The sequence below is a fragment of the Chelonoidis abingdonii genome, chromosome 5 (assembly GCF_003597395.2).
Source record: "Chelonoidis abingdonii isolate Lonesome George chromosome 5, CheloAbing_2.0, whole genome shotgun sequence".
In the NCBI taxonomy this organism is placed as follows: domain Eukaryota; kingdom Metazoa; phylum Chordata; order Testudines; family Testudinidae; genus Chelonoidis; species Chelonoidis abingdonii.
Genome location: NC_133773.1, coordinates 47,543,579 through 47,552,326, shown reverse-complemented (window position 1 = coordinate 47,552,326; position 8,748 = coordinate 47,543,579). Strand labels below are relative to the sequence as shown.

The 8,748-nt window shown below is 45.2% G+C and overlaps 1 pseudogene; it reads left to right on the top strand.

Moving 5' to 3' along the window:
• The first annotated feature begins 4,884 nt into the window (after nt 1-4,884).
• Nucleotides 4,885-6,975, top strand: LOC142046933 (uncharacterized; annotated as a pseudogene).
• Nucleotides 6,976-8,748: the final 1,773 nt, after the last annotated feature.

Sequence of the window (8,748 nt, the reverse complement as noted above, 5' to 3'; positions counted from 1 at the left end):
GTCCAGTGCCTCCTCCTGGTCACTCTGGGGATTAGCTTGAGGCCAACTCCCTCCCATCTGCAGTTTGCACTCCATTACTCTGTCTCTGTTGACCACCTGCAGCCCCTGTTGCAGCCTCAGGAATTCAGTGTCCTCTTTTTGTCTCAACCCTCTGGCTGTGTCACCATCTGGGTTTCCCCCTTCCAAGGGCAGTTAGTATTGCAATCCACTAGTCAGGCCATTTTCCCAGTGGCTAATGTGGAGGTGGAGAACCTAGACCTGCCCACTACTCCAGGTCTCAGCCCAGGGACCCCATAGATGGCAGCCATGTGCTGCATCCCCTCCAACTACTCAGTACATTTCCCTGAGCCACTTCCCCGCAGCCCTAACACCTTCTTTGCCCTTACTTCGGGGCCTCAAAATATCAGTCCTAGCAGTCAGCCAGGAGCTCCCTCTCACTCCCTTGGTCCCTGCCAGCAACTGCTCTCTCTATGGTGCTAGCTTTAATCCACCTGCTAGGAACCCAGTCCTCTCTCCTTGAGTTTCAGACAGTGACTGACTGCTCTACCCTTTTATCTGAGCCTGCCAGGTCCAGATTGGTTGCTCCCTGCAACTCCTCCCTTATTAGCTGTACCTCACACAGCCTCTCTGGGCCATTCAAAGAACTCACCTCCACTGCTCCCTGCTGAGGTTAACCGTTTCCACTCCTGTGTGGGGCAGACACCCCACCACAATCCCCTTTGGCCCATTTTTACACCAACAGGCCCCATTCAGCAGAGCACTTAAACATGTGGGTAACTTTAAACATGTGCTTAAGTGCTTTGAAATTAGGCATATGCTTAAGTGTTTTGCTGAACTGGAGCTATAGTTCAGTAGTTAAACTAATATAGACAGGTTTCAGGGGTTCAAGCCCACAAAAGCTTATACCCAAATAACTTTGTTAGTCTCTAAGGTGCCACAAGGACTCCTCGGTTTTTTTGCTAATACAGACAGTAAGTCAATTTTTATTAACTTGTATGTCTGTAAAGGTAACATTGAAACTGCATAGGTTTTAAATTGCAGAGATTTTTAATACTTTTTCTTACTATCCCTCATGTCTACAATACTCTGGATGTGAAGTGCCACTTACAATGAGCAATCAACGTACAGAAATGGAATATACATATTGCTTTTTGTTTTACTGAGAATAAGTAGATTGTACAAATAAGCTTGATTGGTCTATGATGAAAATGTGACCATCTGTAACAACTCATATTGTGAACCTATTGCATAGTTAATTACTGTGATTAGTGTTACAATTCTGCAATCAGAAGTCTGTACCAGATCCAAAGAACACAACAGGATCATACTCCAAATAAATAGGCTTAGATAAGTACCCCTGCTGAAATTGCCACACTGCACTGGCTCGTTGATCAGCCGGAAATGTGGTGAAGCTCTCTCTCCTCACATTTTGTTACACAGAAGCCAGACAAATGCATGACTTATAATGAAATGGAAAAATACAATCTCCAGAGGCAAAATATACAGGAAAAAATGGGTCACATGACCAGAGATCCTATATAAATTAATTTACTAGTCGGGCTCTTTGAAAAATGCTCCAAAGCAAGTAAAATAACTTCAACACAGAGAACAAAATTCACAGTGGCATGTGAGACAGAATACACATTGTTAAGTCAGTATATGCTATCACATTAACTCACGTTGGCCAGGTGGATATTTGGGACCAAATGGTTGTACAGCTAACAACGACAGGATCTGGGCTTTTTTTATTTGATTTTTTCAAGTACCCCTCCACTAAGGAGACTTATCCAGATAAAAGCATGCCCTGGATTTTCAGGAAATGTATGCACTTTTGCCATGATGCCTACAGAAGACTTGACAATGATTAGGATGTTGATGTGCTCAGACCATTGCCTATCATACTGATAAATATGGTCTTGTTGTTTCCTTGTATTCCCTTGTGCGTCTGCCTGCATCCATCTTGTACGCTCCTGTTCTGTGTTTGTACAGGGCCTGATCCATGACTAGGGCTCCTCAGTGCTACAATAATACAAATACTAATACTAATAAAGTCTTGTGGCCATACTTTTTTTATTATATTTTGTCTTTGTTGGACATTTATAGCTTTGTTTTTTTTCTTTTGTCACAGCAGTTTATAGTGTTTGCAGGATTTTTTTCTGAGAAAAGAATGAACCAGATTTGTTGTTTTATGTTTCTGGTGTGTTTAACAAAATAAAGATATAAGAGGTCAAATATTAAAACTGGCATCTAAGGACCTGACCCTATTGAAGGAAATGAGGCTATGGGAGTTCGGATAGTGACCTTAAGGAAACTGGAACAGGCCCCAAATGATCTTCTATTTTTATATTACAGAGACTTCCTCACCACTGGTTTTCATTACTCCCTTTCCACTAAAACTATGAATTGAGTTTGGGTGGAAAGGAAGAACTCCATGTGATGCTGAGAAAGCCATGATTTCACTAGGATTTTGTAGCTACTAGTTCTAGAGGAAAGGAAGTGATGAAGAACAGTGCTGCACAGAAACCAGAAGCTTTTAGTCAAGCTATGGCTATCTGGGAGATGGAGAGCACACAAGGGTTTCAGTAGAAACTTTTAGTTTCTGTTATTTATTTAAGGAGGAGCTGGTAGTGACCCTTATATTTAGGTTACCCAACTTTTTCCATTACAAGTATTCTTGTGAGCTTTTCTTTTAGATGCATTAACATTTCCATTGTTTGTAGCAGGCCTTTGCTGTTCAGCAGGGTGAATGCCCTCAAGCTAGGGAAGATCTTTTTCATCCTCCTATGAGATTTCATTCCAATTTTGCTGATAGTCTGTTTAAAGCTACCATTTCCCTTATGTTCCTCAGGATAATTTTGACAATTATAATTGAGTACAGAAACATTCTAAAGCTGGGCTCATGCTGCCACCAAAGCAGCCGCAGCAGACTTTGTATTGGGAACATCTGGAAGCTTTGGAACCACTGTACAGGGGTTGGGGAAAGAGGGAGAAAGAGAGCTGGGCAAGGTTCTTCCCCTGCCAGACCTGGCACATGACCCCATTGCCCTCATCCCATTAAGGGGCACCACATGTGGTAGAACCCGGCTGGGCTCCACCCTCCATAAGTCACCCAAGACCCACAACTGGCCAAGTGTCCCATTTTCCTCCTCCCTCTAGGGAACTACATTTGCCTGGAGCTCCCCCAGCTCCCAGGGTAGGGATCAAGGAAGCCAGGATGGACTGGACTCTTCCTTCTCCCCCTCCCCCAACCACTCCTGAGATCTTGTACCTAGACTCAAAAATCCATTCTCTCCTATGGAATAACAATTTTCTCTTAGTGCCGGCTAGCTTAGTTAGCTCTCCACTTCAAGTGATAGTAGCCTGTGCTGAAGGTTCAGGGTTCAAACCTTGTTGAGGATGCACGGGGGCAGAGAGGGAGGTAGAAGAGGTTGTTAATGTTGCACATAATGGAATTTAATTTTATGGGTTTTTTTTAAATCTAATACATTACATACAAAAATAAATTATATTAAAAATGCTATTTAGGTTGCAAAGTCAAACACTCAGAAGCTGGGATATGATAGATGTACGATTTAAAATTTATGTATATACACACACACAGAGAGATTTTGCAACCTGGAATAGTGAAAATATGTAATATATATTCATAAAAACTCACTACTCCGGGTTGCAAAATATCTGTGTATCAAACCAGAAACCCTGCTCCTCACAAATGATGATATAACACCTCGGTAGTCACAAATAAAGATTTTCATAAACACATACTTCAGCGTACTGTGTTTCTGACTCGTCTTTGGTACACAGGCAGTACCTATTGCAATTCACTTAGAAAGATGAAGATATTCTACATTATAAAAACAAGTCTTTTAATGGTACAGACAGTGCCATGATCACAAATGTGTTCTGTAAAAATCTAAGCACTGATTTTAGAGACACCTAATACCTTAATACACATCCATCTTATGACAGGTTTTGCATTATAAACCAGGCGCCAAATCTGCAACCTGTCTGCCAGGCACAGAAACCATGCCTTTCACAGCTCAAGTGCTTATAAGCACTGATTGTCCTTATGACATATGTTGTTAATGACATAATACTTTGCTTGTCAGTGGGACTGCAAAAGCATAGGTTAGATTGACAAGTACCTAATTTGCCTGCAGTACCTTGCATCGTGGAACAGGAGGAACAGAATCTTAAAAGTACATCAATGTAATCTACTCATTTAGGGGCTGATCCTGGAAGTTATTGGAGTCAATGAGAGTTAATGTTGCTCAGCACCAATTTTGGGCTCTGGAGTAATAAGGGATGATGGGCTCTACATAAGTTCATTCAGAGGCTACCCCAAAGTGACTGCAGCCAGGGCCAGTTCTACAAGTGGGTGAGGCTCCTTGTCCAAATCTATCCCACCCCGGTCCAACTCTTGCCCTTCTGTATTTACATCAGTCAGCTTTCTTCTTCATTAGCCTGAGTCCAACAGGGAGGTCATTTTGAGCACAGGCAAGACAATTTACCTGCTCTTAATTCAGGTGCCTGCATGTACTTAGACCTGGAACTGACACAGCCTGCAGCAACCTATAGATGTGACTTCAAGCCCTGGTCTACACTACGAGTTTAGGTCAAATTTAGCAGTGTTAGATCGATTTAACCCTGCACCTGTCCACACGAAAAAGCAGTTATTTTCTACTTAAAAGGCTGTTAAAATCAATTTCTATACTTCTCCCACAACGAAGGGATTAGTGCTGAAATCTACCTTGCCGGGTCAATTCGCAATTTGACGGCGTTGGCCTCCGGGAGCTATCCCAGAATGCTCCATTGTGAGTCTCTGGACAGTGCTCTCAACTCAGATGCACTGGCTAGGTAGACAGGAAAAGCCCCATGAACTTTTGAATCTCATTTCCTGTTTGGCCAACGTGGCCATCTACAGGTGAGTGCAGATCTCATCAGCAGAGGTGACCATGATGGAGTCCCAGAATCGCAAAAGAGCCCCAGCATGGACCAAACTGGAGGTACGGGATCCGATCGCTATATGGGGAGATGAATCCGTGCTATCAGAACTCTGTTCAAAAACATGAAATGCCCAAACATTTGAAAAAAAAAAAAAAAAATCACAAAGGGCATGAAGGACAGAAGCTGTAACAGGGACCCACAGCAGTGCCACGTGATCCTTAAGGAGCTGAGGCAAGCCTACCAAAAAAACAGAGGCAAATGGACGCTCCAAGTCAGAGCCCCAGACATGCCACTTCTATGATGAGCTGCATGCCATTCTAGTTGGTGCAGCCACCACTACCCCACCCCTGTGCTTTGACTCCATCAATGGAGTAGCATAGAACAGGGATGCAGGTTTTGGGGACGAGGAAGATGAGGAGGAGAAGGTTGAAGATAACTCTCAGCAAGGAAGCGGAGAAACCATTTTCCCCGACAGCCAGGGTCTGTTTCTCACCCTGGACCTGGAGTCAGTACCCCCCAAACCCACCCAAGGCTGCCTCCCAGACCAGCCAGGCAAAGAAGGGACCTCTGGTGAGTGTACCTTTGTAAATATTATACATGGTTTAAAAGCAAGCGTGTTTAATGATTAATTTGCCCTGGCATTCATGGCCAGTACAGATACTGGAAAAGTCTGCTAACGTGTGGGGATGGAGTGGAAATCCTCCAGGGACATCTCCATAAAGCTCTCCTGGATGTACTCCCAAAGCCTTTGCAAAAGGTTTCTGAGAAGGGCAGCTTTATTCCGTGCTCCATAGTAGGACACTACACCACGCCAGGCCAGTAGCATGTAGTCTGGAATCATTGCATAAAAGAAGCATGGCAGCATATGGTCCCGGTGTTTGCTGGCATTCAAACAACATCTGTTCTTTATCTCTCTGTGTTATCCTCAGGCGACTGATATCATTCCTATTCACCTGGTTGAAATACGATGATTTTATTAAGGGGACATTCAGAGGTGCCCATTCCTGCTCGACGGTTTGCCTGTGGCTGAACAGAAATGTTCCCTGCTATTAGCCACACGTTGAGGGGACGGGTGAAGCAATCATCCTAGGAATTGGGGGCTGGGGTAGTTGGGTTTGTGCTGCATGTAACCTGAAAACTACAGCCCCTCCTCCTTTTAAATGGCCAACCAAATGGCTGCTTGGTATGGGAAATAAAGGCACTGCTGTTTGAAACCATTCCCATGTTATGAAGGTTAAAGAAGCCAAAAGACTGTGTCTTACCATAGCTGCCTGCAAGCCAAATTCTGTTGCCCGGCCCTGCGTGAAAGATCTCTCATACCAAATTGGCATACCCTCAATAAGAGGCAAAATGCGACCTTGTACCGAAAGCACATGTACTATGTAACGTTAACACAAGGTTTACCAAGGAAGAGTCTGCCCATTGTTCTCTACAATGTGTCTTTTTAACTACCACTCTCCCTTCTTTTTCCTCCACCAGCTGCAAATGTTTCAATGTTCACACTATCTTCTCCTTCCCAGAGGCTAGCAAAGATTAGAAGGCAAAAAAAATGCACCCAATATGAAATGTTCTCTGAGCTCATGCAGTCCTCCCACACTGAAAGAGCCCAGCAGAATGCGTGGAGGCAGACAATGTCAGAGTCCAGGAAAGCACAATATGAACGCAATGACAGGTGGCAGGCTGAAGATAATAAGTGGTGGGCTGAAGACGATAGGCGGCGTCAGCTTGCTGACAGAAGGCAAGAGGCAATGCTGAGGCTACTGGAGGAACAAACTGATATACTCTGGCGTATGGTTGAGGCTCAGGAAAGAGAGCTTGAGCACAGACCGCCACTACAGCCTCTGTGTAACAAACCGCCCTCCTCCCCAAGTTCGATAGCCTCCTCACCCAGATGCTCATGAACACATTTGGGGGGGGGCCTCCAGGCATCCAACCACTCCACCCCAAAGGACTGCCCAAGCAATAGAAGGCTGGCATTCAATAGGTTTTAAAGTGCAGTGTGGTCTTGTCCTTCCCTCTTCCCCAACCCCACCCGGTACTTCCCTCCTCTCCCACCCTTCCCAGGATCTCTTGGCAGTTATCCCCCTATTTGTGTGATGAATTAATAAAGAACGCATGAATGTGAAGCAACAATGACTTTATTGCCTCTCCAAGCGGTGATCGAAGAGGGGAGGGGAGGGTGGTTAGCTTACAGGGAAGTAGAGTGAACCAAGGGGTGGGGGGCTTAATCAAGAAGAAAAACAGAACATTTACACCGTACCCTGGCCAGTCATGAAACTGGTTTTTAAAGCTTCTCTGATGTCCACTGCACCCTCCTGTACTCTGCTAACTGCCCTGGTGTTGGCTGCATGTAATCAGTGGCCAAGCAATTTCCTCAACCTCCCCCCCCCGCCATAAAAGTCTCCCCCTTACTCTCACAGATATTGTGGCGCACACATCAAGCAGTAATAACAATGGGAATATTGGTTTCGCTGAGATCTATCCGAGTCAGTAAACTGCGCCAGCGTGCTTTTAAATGTCCAAATGCACATTCTACCACCATTCTGCACTTGCTCAGCCTATAGTTGAACAGCTCCTGACTGCTGTCCAGGCTGCTTGTGTACAGCTTCATGAGCTATGGCATTAAGGGGTAGGCTGGGTCCTCAAGGATAACTAAAAGCATTTCAACATCCCCAATGGTTATTTTCTGGTCTGGGAAGAAAGTCCCTTCCTGCAGCTTTTGAAACAGACCAGAGTTCCTGAAGATGTGAGCATCATGAACCTTTCCCGGCCATCCCACGTTGATGTTGGTGAAACATCCCTTGTAATCCATCAGTGCTTGCAGCACCATTGAACAGTACCCCTTTCAGTTTATGTACTGGCTGCCCTGGTGCTTCGGTGCCAAGACAGAGATATGGGTTCCATCTATCACCCCACCCCAGTTAGGGAATCCCATTGCAGCAAAGCCATCCACTATGACTCGCACATTTCCCAGAGTCACTACCCTTGATATCAGCAGCTCTTAGATTGTGTTGGCTACTTGGATCACCGCAGCCCCCACAGTAGATTTGCTCTCTCCAAATTGATGCCCAACTGACCGGTAGTTATCTGGCATTGCAAGCTTCCACAGGACTATTCTCACTCACTTTTGAGCTGTGAGGGCTGCTCTCATCTTGGTATTCTTGCGATTCAGGGCAGGGGAAAGCAAGCCACAAAGTTCCATGAAAGGGCCCTAACACATGCGAAAGTTTCGCAGCCACTGAGAATGATTCCAGACCTGCAACACTATGCAGTCCCACCAGTCTGTGCTTGTTTCCCAGGCCCAGAATCGGTGTTCCATGGCATGAACCTACCCCATTACCACCATGGTGTCCAAATTGCCAGGGCCCGTGCTTTGAGATAAGCCTGTGTCCATGTGCTCATCACTCTTGTCACTGTGCTGCCGTCGCCTCCTAGCCTGATTTTGCTTTTGCAGGTTCTGGTTCTGCATATACTACAGGATAATGTGCATGGTGTTTACAGTGCTCATAATTGCAGCAGTCATCTGAGCGGGCTCCATGCTTCCCATCTGCACTGAAAAAAGGTTTGAAATGATTGTCTGCTGTTGCTCTGATGGAGGGAGGGGCAACTGATGACAGGGCTTACAGGGTTGGCACACAGAATGGCCCCCTCAAAGATTGAACTCAGAACCCTGGGTTTAGCAGGCCAGTGCTCAAAGCACTGAGCTATCCCTCCCCCCGACTAGTCATGGAGGGAGGGGTAGAAGCAAATTAATACAAATGAATACAAAACAAATCTGGTCTCTTTATTGTTTTGATCCAC